The sequence below is a fragment of the Lissotriton vulgaris genome, chromosome 7 (genome assembly GCF_964263255.1).
Source record: "Lissotriton vulgaris chromosome 7, aLisVul1.2, whole genome shotgun sequence".
Lineage (NCBI taxonomy): Eukaryota > Metazoa > Chordata > Amphibia > Caudata > Salamandridae > Lissotriton > Lissotriton vulgaris.
The window spans coordinates 359,218,803-359,236,819 of record NC_141695.1 but is presented as its reverse complement, the minus strand read 5'-3'; positions in this window follow the sequence as shown (position 1 = coordinate 359,236,819).

Sequence of the window (18,017 nt, the reverse complement as noted above, 5' to 3'; positions counted from 1 at the left end):
TTCCTTGTTTAAGTACTGTGTTTGATATCTTTTTTTCAGTTCACTGAATATGTATTTGTGTTTCTTTATAAATGTTGTGCTGTATTTTTTGATGCCAAAAAATCTCAAAAATATTTTATAAAACTAAAAAAGTCACTCAATACAAATGGTTGTCCAACCTAGCAATTTATTATACTAGGCTGCGCACTACTACATATACTCAAACTGCCCGGCTATTGTTTCGTTTTTTGCATAATAGTGGTCCAGGCCGGTCAGTGACAGGACCCAAGCCTTTCCCAGTTTTCCCCTCGTCTCCGGTGGACAGCAGACGAGGGTAGGCGTGAATACCACACACCTCCAAGGGTCAATGTAACCCTTAGAGACCCCTGCTTTATCCCCCGTTGAGGAATCCCCGTGCATTGATTGGAGTTGGCTATATATATTGAAGTGGTTTTGAAAGACTGTACCAGACGAGATGACCACAAACCTGACTAAGGTTCATGTAACAGGGTGTACATCTCCCTTTTTTTCATTTTGCATGCAACTCATGTTCCACTTGATAATAGGAATGCAACTCCAGGCACTTATTTTCTAATTTATTCTAGTCTTGTGCATGCATCACTTCACTATCTCCAAAACATTTTTGTAACTTTCCACCAACTTACACCTTTCCTCCCACACTGCCATTCTACCATCCCGCACAATTCCCCACGTTGCCACCAACTTCATTTCATGAATCAGTGTATCACTTTCATACCCTGTCATCTTCATAAACAATCTGCAGCACAATTTTTCCAACCTGGCGCATAACATATTGTCATCCTATACTCTCACAATTTTAAGCTCAACATTGCTTTGCGAGGACTGGAGTATAGTTACTACTCTTACCTGGACCCAACAATCCAACCAACAATTTATGATCAGTAAATACCCCCAACTCTGCTCACTGCAAGAAATGTCTAAAATGTTGCACTACGCAGACCATAGTGAAAAACTCTCTCTCTTTACCAAACATTTCCACTGAGATACGTACACTGGAAGCTGAAGTTACGGAATACAACTTCCTCCCAGACTCTTAATTACCACCTGTGTCCACCACAATATTGTCTTTTTACTCATATCCAATGATCTCAATGTGGATGGATTGGCAATATCACATTTTAACTTTTTCAAAAACTCTCCTGCTCAACTTTCTATTCACTCTCCACGCCTTTCTGTAACTTTCTCATCACAATAAAGTGGTCCACAAAGATTGGCATTATGTTTGACTAGTATCCACACATTCCACATAAAAATAATAGCTCTTCCTTGTTTGATTGTGCATCTTCAAATCGTACCCAAAGTGTTCCTTTGGTCACACATCTACCTTTAATATTCTGAACCTTAATTCATTAATCTGTTCTTGGTACAATTTACATTTCTCAAGTTTTAGAGTTAGCCTATTCTCTTTAAGTTTTTAACACACTTTCCATAATGTATCTGTATAATACATCTTATGCTTGATGAATATTAAAATAGTCTTTCTAGTCTTTATTACTATACAGTTAAATAAAACCGTAACGTACAAACATCGCATTGATTCTTAATTAAAACAGGGATTAAAATTTAAAAGCAAGCAGTCAAGATAAATAACAATTCCCAAGCAGAATTTCTAGTTGATGGCAGGATTTCTGGTTGATGGCAGGATTTTTGGTTGATGTCATTCTTTACATTTATTGCCAGGCTTTTGAAATCCGTTCTCATTGTCCTTTGAAAAAAAGATGTAGCAGATGTCAAACTAAACAGCATTCGCTCAAACTGATGTCCCACTTCAAAATTCATTGTGAATATTCCACTTCTTCAAGTATGCCTTCTTCACATAAACTTACTAGAACTTGCTTCTGATTCTCTCTTTGTGAGACTGGCACTCTATCCTTCTGCCCATTAGAGGTACCACATCTTTTCTGAGACAAATTCCTTGAATATAAGTCTCCAGTCTGTAATATAACACCACACCAAACACTTCAGGAAAAGTATACTCCAACTGTTTGAAACTTTTTGGGTAAATCTACTTTTGTAATACATACACAGGCTCCTTGGCAGAAGGGTTCGACTTTATTGTACATGTTTCTTGATTTTGCCATCCTAACACACCCTTCTTCCTCTCTGCTACATACACTTTAATCTCTAGCACTTTTTCTTGAGAATTTATATCCTTCACAAACTATTCACTCAAGTAAAATTATAAATCAAATAATCTTGCCTTTAATCCTTACATCCTTTTGTGTACACATTTCTCTATGCAACTCTCGTTTCAAAAGGCAACCCTGAATCACCAATTACTTTGCCTTCAACCCCAACTATTTTGAACGCGCTTTCTTTTCTTTTTTTTTCCTTTCCATTCTGTCCTGGTAACACTCTCATCTCACTCCTGTTACCCTTACTCTCCTCTGTTACTACAGTAATCTCTCCTTTTAATATTTCAGTCCTTTATTTTTCTTCTTGTTCTTGCACACCTTCATGGCACTATTGTATACATTCTCTCCACACCGTCCCATGAATGACAAAAATCTGATGCCGCTGGATGTGCTGTACTCCCACACATGTAACACTCCAATATTCTTTTATTTTCACACCTTTCTTAAGTCTTTATTCTTATCTTGAGTCAACACCTTTACCTTCCATGGGCTCTTCTTTCACCCATTACAAAGATCTCTTCCTTGCATTACTCATCCAAAATGTGGTTCCCCATAACCCCCAACATCTCCTGCATTATTTTCTGATCCCTTAAAACCTCCTGATAAAAAAGACCGAAATTACACTTTGTTGCCTATTCTCTTAAATCAAGTACAACACATTCATAATTTGTCTCTCCATCTTTTTTCTCACAAGTATAAAATGGGTGCATTTCTTTTGGCACACTTAGGGCCCCATTAGGATGGCGGGCAGATCGCCCCCGCCAGGCCGGCGGTAGCCACCGCCGGCCTGGCGGGAGCGATCCGCCTGCCATCCGTGCCAGAATGACCCCCACCATATTATTATGGCTGGGGGGTCCGCTGCGGACGAAAAGACCGTCCGCCGCTTTTTCCCTTGCGACTGGGCGGAAAAGGGTTCTATATGGTGGGGGTGTCTGTCAGACACCGCCAGCCATATTAGAATGGGCATTTTCCAATGCCTTTCTGTGGCAGCATTGCCGCCACGAAAAGGCATGCAGAGTCTGCTTTGGGGGCCTGTTGCGGGCCCCCAGGGACTCCGGGGGGGTAGGAGGGTGCACATGGGGGGTACCTATGGTACCCCCCAGCATTTCAAATGACAACGTGGCAGGCACCGCGCGGTGCCTGTCACGTTGTGCTTTGAAATGCACAACATGTATTTTTACCAATGCGGCGGGCGGTGCCGCAATGTTAAAAATACAGGATGCGCCCGCCACTGTGGCAGGCGCATCCTAATTTGCCCCACGGGACCCCTGCCCTTATGGCGGGCGGTCCCTTTCTACGATGGGATGGCGGGCGGACAAAGTCCGCCCGTCATCCTAATGGGCCCCTTAGTTTGGTCTTGAACTAAAGGTTGAGATACTTAATTGATTTTTCAATTTCATCTAATCCCCCTCCCCTAGCACTCTTCCTACAACAGGTAAAAATGCCTGAATATTTTCAGCAGCTTGGTCACTAAACATTGTAATAGCATTGTTTTCTTTGTGGTAGGTATTTTCTCCTGTCTATCAATAGCTTACAAATTAGTTTTAAATTCATTTTTGCACTTTGCACATGGTTGTTTTGTACTTCCTTGATTTATTCAAAGTTGTGGAGGTTGTTTATTTATTCATCAGTTTTTTTGAGCACTTGACTACTCAACGGGTACTATGCGTGTTAGACCAAGAAACAACATCTACATGCCGGTAAGAAATAAAGTCAGAACCAAACATAAATAAATAGGATGTCAAAGCTTTACGGAATTTGTGTAAGTCTGGCTTAATATGAAGAGACAAAAGGCCGTGCCCCCTAGACGTGCTTTATGAAATTTTGGAATGGTAATCAGACCCGCAGAAGGTGACCGGAGTAATCTGGAGTGGCACTGGCAGTATCTTATAAACATATCTGAGACATATGAGCCTCAAGTTGTCGGAAAAGGCAGCCAACTAATCGGCCTGAGAAGGGGAAAACACTATCATGTTTTCTCTTACTGAAGATCAGTCTGGCTGCTTCGTTCTATATAAGTGGTAGTCTCCTGGTAAGACAGTCAGTGAGCCCAAAGTATAGGGCATTGCAGTAGTTCAGTCTACTAAAGAACACAGTTTGCACCAACAATTGTCTGGAATACTGAAAAATAAGCTGAATACTCTTCCAGAGTTGTCTCAAGAGTAGGAAACAAGTTGACCAATTTATTAATGTGCAACTCAAACGAGAGCCTGCTGTCAAATAAAACTCCTAAGTTCCTAGCCTAAGTTGCAGGTGCTTGACATTCGACCAGAGAATGGGACCACCACTCATGGGACCAGATGAAGGGGCACATCTGTCTTATCAGAATTGAGGCAGAGATAAATGCTATTTATCCAGTTGGGCAATCTGACCATGCAGCTCCTGAATTGCTCCTGAATTAGGTACATTTCTCCTTCCATGTGGATGATAATTTGGATATTATCCACATTCCCATAAACTTGAAATCCAAAGGAAGTAATTAGGCCTGTTGGGGGGGGGGGGTACATATATATTGAAAAGTGTAGGACCGAGGGCAGATCCCAGCTATACCCCTCAGGTAATGCCCTTAAAGACAGAATGAAAAGGTGCCATGTGCACTGCCTGCGTTCTGTTCATCAAATGGATGCAAACCATGCAAGTGGCTTGTGCCTTAGAAGTATGTAATTGTTTTGGTGCGCTGGAGACAAATTTTCTCCATAGTAGTGTAAGCTATCGCACACCCACGAGGTGGACTGAAGGAATCTTTCTAGTATACTGGCAAATGGTGGGTCCTGAAAGAGTCTGGGAAGCCATCTACCAGCAGAAACGGCCGCTCCACCCGCTGCTCCTGACCGGTATCGTAGCATTACAAGCCTTTGCACTGCCTCAGCCTGCGTAACTGCCCACCTCAGTCTGCTATACTGCTGCATGAAATAGAAACTGATTATCTGCATAATTTTTGGCGTATCTGGATAGCGAGTGATTGCCCCGCCTGCCCTTTAATATTTAAATATTAGCCGAGGCACCTTCGAAAGTAGCGCTAGACTGAAATTGTGTGACTCGCGCTGTTGTGCTGCCTGCAGTTTTCCGCTGCCCGATTGCCAACTCCACTGCCATTTGTACTAGAGGCAATGCCGATCGGACCCCAGTCCTGGTCAATTACCCGATTGCCGCCATTTTGTTGGTTTGTTATTATTTGTGGCTCCCTGCCCTTAGCTCCAACCCGCTCCCGCCTCCCAGCTGACCCCCCCCTGCCACGGATACTGACGAGGCTGCTCCGCCGCTGATGCGCTGTGACCGTCCTGCTACCAGCAGAAACGGCCGCTCCACCCGCTGCTCCTGACCGGTATCGTAGCATTACAAGCCTTTGCACTGCCTCAGCCTGTGTAACTGCCCACCTCAGTCTGCTATACTGCTGCATGAAATAAAAACTGATTATCTGCATAATTTTTTACGTATCTGGATAGCGAGTGATTGCCCCGCCTGCCCTTTAATATTTAAATATTAGCCGAGGCACCTTCGAAAGTAGCGCTAGACTGAAATTGTGTGACTCGTGCTGTTGTGCTGCCTGCAGTTTTCCGCTGCCCGATTGCCAACTCCACTGCCATTTGTACTAGATGCACTGCCGATCGGACCCCAGTCCTGGTCAATTACCCGATTGCCGCCATTTTGTTGGTTTGTTATTATTTGTGCCTCCCTGCCCTTAGCTCCACCCCCTCCCGCCTCCCAGCTGACCCCCCCTCGCCCCTCCCCTTCCACCATCCATTTATGACAGATGCAATTGCGCGCAGCGGTCGCGCCCCATGCGCGCCGAAGGTGCGCCAAAGGTAAGCCCGTCTACGCCCGTCCGCGACTGGACCGCACCCAGCGCCATACCCCCTGGTCCCCGCCGTAACCCGCCCACAAGATTCACATATGATTCCGCAACTCTCCTCGCCCTCAACCCCGGACGCAAACCACAATGTTGCGAAGCCACCCCAGGACGTACCCACGGCCCTTTCGCCTGCCTCTCCTGCAAGTTCAACTGCTTCAGGACCCTCTCCAAATCCACTCCCTCCAAACATAGCTCCGACTCTAACCGCCTGAAGTGCATCCTGCTTAACACCCGCTCGGTCCACAGACACGCAACGGAACTCTGGGACCTACTCGACTCTGCGTCACCGGACATCGCCTTCCTTACAGAAACATGGATGAACACATCATCAGCACCCGACATCGCCATAGCCATACCGGACGCTTACAAGATCACCCGTAAAGACCGCACCAATCAAACAGGAGGAGGCATCGCCATCATCCATAAGAACACCATCAAAATCACGACAGCTCCGATGATAATCTTGCAACCGCTGAACATTTCCACTTTCAGATCCACACCAACCCTAGAACCACACTTAGAGGCACCCTCATATACAGGCCTCCAGGTACCCGCAGTCAATTCAGCGATGACATCACCGACTTCGTCAGCCCACATGCCCTCGCCTCCGAGAACTACATTCTTTTAGGAGACTTCAACTACCACCTTGAAAACAAACACGACAGCAACACCACCACCCTTCTGGACAACCTGGCCAATCTCGGACTCAAACAACTTGTTGACACCCCCACCCATGTAGCCGGACACACTCTCGACCCTATCTTCACCTCCTGCAAGCACATCTCCTTCGATCGCACCACAGCTCTCCACTGGACGGACGACAGCTGTGTTCACTTTAGCTACAAAACCACCCTGACCCACAACCGCCCACAACCTATTCCTCGGAGAAACTGGAACAAAATCACCTCCGACCAACTCCTCACATCACTCAACCAAAACCCTCCCACCCTCTCATTGGACCCAAACCAAGCGGCCACCAATCTCAAGCAATGGATCACCCACAGCGCTGACGAATTAGCACCCCTTAAAAAGCACCAGATCAAATCAGCCAGCAAAAAGGCTCCCTGGTTCAATGATGACCTTAAAAAATCCAAGAAGCTTTGCCGCACCCCGGAGAAAACATGGAGAAAAAACCCAACCACCGACAACATGTCCACCCTCAAAGCAGCCACCCGCAAACACCACCAACTGATTCGATCCGCCAAGAAATCAGCATTCAAGGATCGTCTCGACAACAACACTCACAACAGCAAGGAACTTTTCAACATCGTCAAAGAATTCACCAACCCCACCGCTGCATCTAACGACATCACTCCCTCCCAAGACCTCTGCGATGCGTTATCCTCCTTCTTCTACAATAAAATTGCCGACATCCACAACAGCTTTGAGAATACTCCCAGCGTTCAACCCTCCCCACCCCCCTCAGATCCTACTCCACCAACTAACAACCTTACCGCCTGGAACCCAATCACCACTGAAGACACCATCTGCCTAATGAACTCCATCCACTCTGGCTCGCCAACTGACCCCTGCCCCCACCACATCTTCAACAAAGCGGACTCCATCATCGCACCCCATCTCCGTGATGTCATCAACTGCTCGTTCAACTCTGCCACCTTTCCAGAAAGCTGGAAACACGCCAAACTCAGCGCCCTTCTGAAGAAACCCACAGCAGACCCCTCTGAACTTAAAAACTACCGACCCATATCCCTCCTCCCATTCCCGGCCAAAGTCATCGAGAAAGCCGCCAACAACCAGCTCGCCGCCTTCCTTGAATCCAACAACTCCCTTGATCCATCTCAATCCGGGGTTCGAGCCAAACACAGCACCGAAACCGCCCTCATCGCAGCAATAGACGACATCCGAACATTACTAGACAACGGAAAAACAGTGGCCCTCATCCTACTCAACCTCTCCGCCGCTTTCGACACAGTCTGCCACAGCACCCTTATACAACGCCTCAGCAACATCGGAATACAAGGAAAAGCCTTGGTCTGGATCACCTCATTCCTCGCTGGGAGAACTCAAAGAGTCCGACTTCCCCCATTCAACTCTGAAGCCACTGAAGTCATCTGTGGCGTACCACAAGGATCTTCACTCAGTCCCACCCTCTTCAACGTTTAAATGAGTCCACTCACCTCCATCGCGCGTCAACACAACCTTAACATCATCTCTTACGCCGACGACACCCAGCGAATCCTTTCCCTCACCAAAGACCCTAACACCGCCAAAACCAATCTTCACGAAGGCATGAAAGAAGTAGCCGAATGGATGAAACATAGCCGCCTAAAACTCAACTCAGACAAAACGGAGGTGCTCATCCTAGAATCTTCCCCCTCTGCCTGGGACGACTCTTGGTGGCCTTCCGCTCTGGGCACAGCACCCACACCCACAGACCACGCACGTAACCTTGGCTTCATCCTAGACTCCTCTCTCTCGATGTCCAGACAAGTCAACGCAGTCTCATCCTCCTGCTTCAACGTACTTCGCATTCTCAAAAAGATCTTCTGTTGGATCCCCCTCGAGACAAGAAAGACTGTCACCCACGCACTGGTCACGAGTCGACTGGATTATGGTAACACACTATATGCCGGAATCACAGCAAAATTACAGAAAAAACTCCAACGCATCCAAAACGCATCAGAGAGACTCATATTAGACATCCCTCGCCAAGATCACATCACCGGACACCTAAAAGACCTCCATTGGCTTCCAGTCAACAAAAGAATTACATTCCTCCTTCTCACCCACGCACACAAGGCCCTCTACAATCTAAGACCCGAATGCCTCAACACTCGACTGTCCTTCTACAAACCCACCCGCCAACTCGTCCAATCAAGCCCTCGCCGCTGTCCCGCGCATCCGAAAATCCACCATGGGTGGCAGATCCTTCTCCTTCCTTGCTGCCAAGACCTGGAACTCACTCCCCACTCACCTCCGCCTTACTCAAAACCACATCTCCTTCAGAAAAGAACTTAAAACCTGGCTATTCGACAAATAATGAACCCCTTACCCAAGCGCCTTGAGACCCTCTGGGTGAGCAGTGCGCTATACAAATACCCGAACTTGAAATTGAATCTGTACCCCTTTCCACGGCTAGAACAGTAGCTGGTCCCTCTCCCCATCATGGAGAGAGTACCTTAAGCCTTGCTAACGAATTCCCAGCACAAAAGCGTAGGCCCCTTCTGTCCAAGGGGGTTTTATGGCAAATAAAGACTAGGTGGAGTCTGCAGTGGCATATTGTGCTGACAAGTAGTAGCGGCTGCTTCAGAGCTTGGGAAGAATTCTGCATTGTCTACAGCAGCAGCCACTTGTATCTTCAGATCTTGTAGTCTGCTCTAGTCCAGAAAAGGAGAAAGAGATGAAGGACACCACTTGTTGAAAGAATAAAGATGTAGGAGCAGGGTTAGATCCTTGGGAGAGAGAGGCGCCCTACATGTGCGAGTTTCAGTCTTGCAGGAAGAGGGCTGGGTGTTCCCTGGCTCTCCTGCCCCCTGTGGGCCAGCCCAGCGTGTTGCACCGGCGGCATTCAGTATATAGCATCAGCTGCTGTGCGCCCCAGTAACGCAGCATGCCCTGCTAGAGTAGCAGGCCCGGAGCACCCCAGTGCACCCGGCGCCATGAAGAAGACCCACTCGAAATTAGGGACCCTGACCAGGCTGCTTGGAAAGAAGCAGGCCAATAACAACCTCTTTGCCCCAAATCCACCCTGGATCTTACCACAGACTTCCAATAAAGGAGTCAAGACTACCTATGGTCAGTATATAATCCCTCAGTTCTTATTTTTTAAATAACTTGTTCCAGTTTGCTTTTCAACCCTGGTGGAATTTTCAGTGGTATTATTCGGCGTGTTTTGGTCTTTAATGATTTTGTTTTGCCTAATTGTGTTTGTTGGCCTCGGTCGTCTCAGAGCTCTCAGTGTTTCTAGGTCTAAGGGCAAGCAGTGAGTTAATCCAGGCAAGCTTTATTCTTTTCTTTTTTCTGTTACTTGTAGTTTTGCTTTTATAATTAGAAAAACAGAACAGGTCCAAGAATACAAAGAAAATCTCTAGATTTGGTGAGCTATTCCTGGATGGATCGGAAATCTGGCAAGTCGACATTCTTAAGGTATCTTTACCTAAACTGTACTGTCAACAACAGGGGTTCCTCCTTTCATTAGCTTCAGGCCTAGTATGGGCATCAGGACGCCGCCCCTAGATAAACATGTTCACCTCTCATCTGTCCATCAATACCATACCAATTACATATTTAGTTGCATACAAGTGCCAATTATTAATACCAACAACACATCACAGCACTGCATGTTGATCCACTGCACACCATTTAACAGCGGTCCAGCTGAAGCCGGCAACATGTAGCCTCGACTGGTGGAGTAGTCAGTTTGTTAGCTCTGGAATCAGGAGACCTGATTGCCCCACACAAATAGGTAGTGTAGAATTGACACTGTGTCTATCGTCATGAAAGTGCCAAATAATGTCAACAGCAAGGGCACAGTCCTCCTTTCATGCATTTTTGTATTACAACACAATACATTCTATGAGTTGTAGCTCTGGCTTACCGTAGTTGATGCAATAAAACTAATATACCTAGAAACAATGATTTGCAAAGAAAAAAGGTCAGGGTTGGAATATTTTGATCTTGAATATATGGAGTCATCTTTTAATCTTATAGTTGTGTGGCAGGGCCTAGCTTCAGAAACATTTCTATCTACATGTTTTTATGACATCCCTTTACTAAAGAAATAACTGCACTGTCACAATTGCTTTATTAACCTTCTTGCTTATCAAATTTGCTTGAAAATGCACCTTTTACCCACTCTTTTTTCAAAAATTTCTCGGGGGAAAACCCCTCGAACCCTCCTTAACATTTTTGGGCTCGCTCGCTGCGCTCACTCGCCACAGTGCACTCCCACTCAAAGTTTACGCCCACCACTTTCAAATGTCACCAGCCACCACTGGCCTTAGGCCAATGGTAGTGAACCTTTTCAATAACGTAGTATGTGAGACCGTGTTGAGCATAGCCGACAGGTCAGGAAGTAAAACAGCTGCAGAGTCCCCAGTATCGAGAGTCATTAGTAACATCTGTTAGTGCGAGTGTTTGAACGAGGCAGAGACGCTGCTCCGGCGAAACCGAGAACATATCCAGTTCTGGGAAGGAATCCCTTTATCCTATGCCCGTTCGAGGAAAGTTTTATAATGTTATAAGATACACAAGTGAAATTGCCTAAAAGATCGGAACGACGAATAAAGACATCCTAATACAAGGAGCTCTTTTTGAAAGAGAGAGGACGTAGTAACAAAAGATTGCAGAAATTCATTGAAACGCTACACAGGCCCCAGCTTGGATCTTCTACCACAGACAGTGGGGGTGAGAATATACTCTATGCAGCACTAGAAGGTGCAAGTCACTACTCTTTGAAGCGAGAAACCCCAACCAAAGAAGTCCTGAAGAAGGTGCCACAGAATCATATGTACTGCACCGAAACGCGTCGACGCATTTTGCAAATATAGAGAATCCAACCAGGGCCCAGTAAACATTGGATGTACATGCATTACTGTCACTGTTGTTTACATGAGCTAAAGTAATACAGGCCTGTGGATCCATAGATACCCAGTGGCAAAGACATTTAGAAGCCACAGTCATGCTAGGGGTTCTTCATCTTTTATTTTTTGTTTATTGTTTATTGCTTATTGTTTATTGCTTATGAATTGCTAAAATGTTATATATGTGTCTTTCTTTGTCCTGAAATTTTTAACTGCTGAAATTTCTAATTGTGTATGAGATATACTGTTTTCAAGTGCTTTTTATTTTTCAAAGAACATCTCTTTGAAATTTTAACTGTCTTGTATTTAAAGTTTTGTCCAGATATACGGTTTTTATTAAAAATAGATTGAGAACGATTTTATTTGGTTGTGGAAATTATTATGTATTCCCTGTAGCACAGTGGACTATAGGTTTTTCCCCTGTTTAATTGTATATGTGTATCCATAATGGTATGTGAAGTTAACAAGCGCACTGCAAGGATTTCCCTATGACTTGCTGAAAACCCCTCGAACCCTCCTTAACATGTTTGGGCTCGCTCGCTGCGCTCACTCGCCACAGTGCACTCCCACTCAAAGTTTACGCTCACCACTTTCAAATGTCACCAGCCACCACTGGCCTTAGGCCAATGGTAGTGAACCTTTTCAATAACGTAGTATGTGAGACCGTGTTGAGCATAGACGACAGGTCAGGAAGTAAAACAGCTGCAGAGTCCCCAGTATCGAGAGTCATTAGTAAGATCTGTTAACAGGTTCCATGCTAAAACAAGATCGGAACCCAGATTGCTATTTATTATACACATTATTCTCTTCACAGTATTTGACTAATTGCTTACTAACCTAATTTTTCAAAATGTGGGCAAAAATGGCAGCAGAGAAATAGGACGGTAGTTGAAAACTATATTGGAATCGAATGTATCCTACTTCAAAAGTGACGTCACAAGAGCTTTACAGTACACGGTGGTACACTTCAGCTATTTATAGAGTTGCTGCACATCATAGTAACCCATGGAGCAAAGAACAGTACCATCTCTGTAAAAAAGTCTGATAGGACAAGGTTCAAGAGGAGCCCCCGATTTAATCAACATGATTCTAGATATTACTTATTTGTGTGTGATAAGACCAAACTCAGACCACTCCTTTTGTATAGCAAAGTTTGAATCTAAGGGCCATATGTACGAACATTTTAATATGTGATTTCCTAAGTGTAATATTTAGCGACTTGAAATTAGGAAATTGCAAAATGGAATGTTGATATGGTTAAATGTCTCGATTTGCGAGTCGCAAATCATGCAAGTCGCAAATGTGAGAGTCTCAAGTAGCGATTACCTAAACGGCGAGTGGAATCGCTAATTGCAATTCATAATTTGCTAATGTAATTGAAAACTGCACACTACCCCCGGTTTAGGCGGATGGCCCTCAAACCAGGAAGTACTCATCATTGCCATGTTGTGAAAAATACTGAGGGTAGGTGGTGCAGACTTCTGCTGAAAGGTGTGCTTTTTGAGGCAAGGTGGACACAACTTTAACAAAGAACGGCAAGCCAGCATGCTGACTGATAAGGAGTAGGGGGAGAAAGCAAAAGTTAGTAATTTCAGAAAATTGTTACAGAGGAATGCTGCAACCACCATGAGCAGCTCTTTGGCAAGGCCTCTATGATAGTCCCTGAGGCCCAAAGAAAAGAACATCTGGCTAAACATGCAGGTCCGAGTTGGTATGACCTCATGTCAGGGATGAAAGAGATGGTGGCCACTCGCCTGGCAGAGAGACGTACCACAGGAGGAGGGCCTTCCACAGTACAACCACCCACAGCCATAGAAACACTAGTGGAAGGCACCCTTGAGCCAGAGGCAGTTAGCGGATTCAGGCAGATAGACATCTCAACAGCAAGACCAAACCCAAGTAAAATGCATCTTGTCCACTGTCCTTTATAAAAAGAATCTAATATGTATTCAGATAAGAAAGTCTTTATCCTGAGCATATCCAATAATATTCAAGAGTCCGTAAGTGTATAGTTGTTGAGACTGCTTTCTTTAATTCCAAAGGTCCAATTTCTGCACAGTTACATCCATTAATACATCGTAGAGCTTCAGACATTACAATCATAGCCAGATGAAAGCCAGAAAGAGACCACCATGATCCCAAGTGCTAGTGGAAAGAAAAATTAGAGAACAATGAAAGAAAGTGTGAGGAGGGGGGACACTTGTGTCTCAAGTACAACACAGAACATAGGAATAAGGGTTTCAATCTAGATTCTGTCTGTGCCATTAGAAGTGTAAAAAGGTTTTTCTAAAATCTAGTGATATAAAACAAGTTGTGTCAAGTCAGATTCCACACCAAAAATAGTGTATTGCTGCAAGTAAATTCACCAAAATGTAATATAAGATACGATCTGTGTTCCCATCAATAGTACGAATAATGGGTTTCCTTCAAATACCTAATCATCAAAAGAGAAAAATATTCAGGTACAATAATTAGTGTACAGTGAATACTACTGGTTAACTAATTCTAAACAAGCATTTGCAATGCAATAGGTCTCGCATTTGCGCAAGTTTGAGCTATTGACATTGCAAATAACAACGCCTTTTATTTTTGTTTTTAAAACATAAATGAAAGGCATTGTCATTTACAATGCAAATGGCTAAAACTCGCATAAATGCGAGACCTATTGCATTGCAAATGCTTGTACGCTTGAGAGCGCTTTGTTACCAGGCCGGTGCCCACCCGGCATTTGCCCTGAGTGCACTTTATCTAATTATTTACGGGACCCGTTTTTAGGTCCTTTGCGAGTGCCCACTTCGCATATATAATTATATTTTAATTCAAGGGTGCCTACCGCTCTTGCCCCCGAAAGAAATCACCGCCGCAGCCCTGCTGCGTGAAAACCGGAAGTCAGGCACTTTTGGCCGAGACGGGGGTGGGGCCTGCAATCCGGCAGGAAGTCCCGCCCGCCGGCGCCGAGGAAGAAGTGAAGCCGGCATCTCCGCAGCCCGGGGCTCCCATGACTTGAGGAGAGTCCCGGGGCTGCCAACAGCAAAACAGCCAGAGTGTTGCCGGGCTCCCAGGTGCTTGAGGGAGCCCCGGAAGTGAAGCCCTGCCCCCTGGTGCCGCGACGAGACGAGACTGCCGCAGAGAGGAGCCCGATCCCCAGCAACAGCCCTGTGAGTGCCCGACCAGCGCTGCAGAGGAGACACGGAACACGCCGAAAGAGCCCGGTGAGTGGGAGGGGAGGGGGTGTACGCGCGTGTGTCTGTGTGTGTTCGAATGTGTCTGTGTGTGCGCGCGTGGGTCTGCGTGTGTAGGCAGTGTGTGTGTGGCTGTGTATGTGCGCATGCGTGAGTGTGGAGTGTGTTTGCGCATGGGAATGAGGCACGAGAGGGGCTCGGCGCCGTGCGCGCCCACGAGGTGAAATCTGCGCTTGTGCACCCTCTCGTGTCCACATTCCCAAATACGGGTAACATTAGTTGTCTTGCTGACAGCATTCAATGCTTTCGCATTGAATGCTAGGTCAGCTCGACCTAAAAATCTTCAATTCAGTCCTCACCAATAATAACTATATATTTTTCAGTAATCAGTAAAAATTAAGCATCACAATATCAACTCAGAGCCCCAACATACATGAGGTTCCAAAAGCATAAGACAGCACGAGAACATCATATAAAGTGGCACAAATGTAAGGTCACATAAATTCCAGACTTTAAAATTAGATCGCCAGTCTGTGCCATAATCACTATTTTAAAGTTAAGGTGCAATATAAATAAGTCTATGCACGGGTTTTATCAAAACGAAAAACGAATATGAAAGCTGTATCTATGAGATCTATTGTAATCACCTTACAAATAACTTAATTTGGGGCAACACAAAGCAACACACATTGTAAACAAAATGCAATGTTTACATATGTACCTTGTTTCAAAAGAACCCAAAATAACCAAATTACATGATAGTTCTGTAGTCACTTAGATTTAAGACAAACATCCAAATCACATTTCAGTAAAAGATTCATTATTCGCATCAAGTCTCCATCACAATGTGGTACTAAGGATCGTGTATTCGTGTGTTCCAAAAGTTCAACTCTAAATGTAAATCGAGAGAACAGTGGGACAACGCCTATATAGTATCGCAATTAGACTCTTTGAATCAAAGTGTACATTGCTCACCCTAAATATTCCTAACTATATTTTTCGGGCACACAAGAACTCACCTCTTATCAATCGGAGAGTACTTCTCGAGACAGAGTGTCGGCGTATCACACATGCTTCATACATTGGCAAAAATGTTTTGGGGCAACATTTTAACTTCATCACCCTCCTCCAACATGATTGAGCACAAGTATTAAATACATTCTAAAAAATCTAATAAAACAAAGAGCATAAATAAACAAAGAAACCCATAGGGGGGGAGAGAAAAATCTTGTGAGGCGCCACAGCAGACGACCTGGCAACTACAATAAAACAGAAGGAAAAACTAAAAATGGCCGGAAAAAAACAAAAACATTCTAAATCAGGTTGAGGTGGTTCTGGAGCATGGGTACTCACAAACGTATTCTCGGGGGCCAAATTTACAGTATGGGTTGTGGCCGAGGGCCGCACTGGTGGGGGCGGGGTCAGTGGGGGAGTGGTGTTGTGCTGGAGCAACAAAAATAACTATGACCATGTTGAACACATGCCCCTGCAGCGGACGCCTTCATCCACTGAGCCACCAGACCCGGCATACATACATCTTTCTTTCTCTCTCGCTCTCGCTCTCTCTCTTTCTCTCTCTCTGTCTCTCTGTCTCTCTCTCCCTCCCTCTATCTATCGCTCTCTCTCCCTCCCTCTCCCTCTCTCTGTCTCCCTCTGTCTCACACTCTCTCTCTGTCTATCTCTCTCCCTCCCTCTCTCTCTGTCTCCCTCCCTCTGTCTCCCTCCCTCTGTCTGTCTACCCCTGTCTCTCTCCCTCTGTCTTGCTTCCGCCCGCTGTCTGTCTCCCTCTGTCTGGCTGTCTCCCTCTGTCTGTCTGTCTCCCTCTGCCTGTCTCTCTTCCTCTCTCTGTCTCCCTCCCTCAGTCTCTCTCTCTCTGTCTCCCTCTCTCTCTGTCCCCATCCCTCTGTCTCCTTCTCTCGTTGTCTCCCTCCCTTGTCTCCCTCCCTCTGTCTCCCTTCCTCTGTCTCCCTCCCTCTGTCTCTCTCCCTCTGTCTGTCTCCCTCCCTCTGTCTCCCTCTCTCTCTGTTTTCCTCTAACTCTGTCTCCCTCTCTCTCTGTCTCCCTCCCTCTGTCTCCCTCCTTCTGTCTCCCTTCCTCTGTCTCCCTCCCTCTCTCTGTCTCTCTCTCTCTGTCTCCCTCTATCTGTCTCCCTCTATCTGTCTCCCTCTGTCTGTCACCCTCTGTCTGTCTCCCCCTCTCTGTCTCCCTCCCTGAGTTTCCTTCTCTGTCTCTCTCTCCCTCCCTCTGTTTCCTTCTCTCTGTCTCCCTCTCTCTCTGTCTCCCTCTGTCTCTGTCTCTCCCTCTCTCTCTCTCCCTCGCTGTCTCTTTGTCTGTCTTAGTCTCTGCCTCTATCTGTCTGTCCCTGCCTCCATCTGCCTCTGTCTGTCTCTATCTCTGTCTGTCTCTGTCTCCCTCCCTCTCTGTCTCCCTCTCTCTCTCCCTCTGTCTCCCTCTGTCTCACTCACTCTGTCCTTCTCTCTCTCTCTCTGTCTCCCTCTCTCTGTCTCCCTCCCTCTGTCTCCCTCTCCATCCCTCTGTCTCCGTCCCTCTGTCTCCGTCCCTCTGCCTCCCTCCCTCTGCCTCCCTCCCTCTGTCTCCCTCACTCTTTGTCTCCGTATGTCTCCCTCTCTCTCTGTCTCCCTCTCTCACTGGCTCCCTCTCCCTCCCTCTGTCTCCCTCCCTCCCTCTGTCTCTGTCTCCCTCTGCCTCCCTCTGTCTCCCTCTCTCTTGGTCTCCCTCTCTTTCCCTCTCTCCTTGTCTCCCTCCCTCTGTCTCTATCTGTCTTCCTGTCTGTTGGTCTCCCTCCCATTGTCGCCCCCTCCCTCTGTCTGTCGCCCTCTGTCTCCCTCTGTCTCCCTCCCTCTCTGTCTCCCTCCCTTTCTCTCTCTGTCTCCCTCTCTCTGTCTCCCTCCCTCTCTCTCCCTTCCTCCCTCTTTCTGTATTTCTCCCTCTGCCTCCCTCCCTCTGTCTCCCTCCCTCTCTGTCTTCCTGTCCCTCTCTCTGTCTCCCACTCTCTCTCTTTCTCTCTCTCTCTGTCTCCCTTTCTCACTGGCTCCCTCTCCCTCCCTATGTCTCCCTCCCTCCCTCTGTCTCTGTCTCCCTCTCTCTTGGTCTCCCTCTCTTTCCCTCTCTCCTTGTCTCCCTCCCTCTGTCTCTATCTGTCTTCCTGTCTGTTGGTCTCCCTCCCATTGTCGCCCCCCTCCCTCTGTCTGTCGCCCTCTGTCTCCCTCCCTCTCTGTCTCCCTCCCTTTCTCTCTCTGTCTCCCTCTCTCTGTCTCCCTCC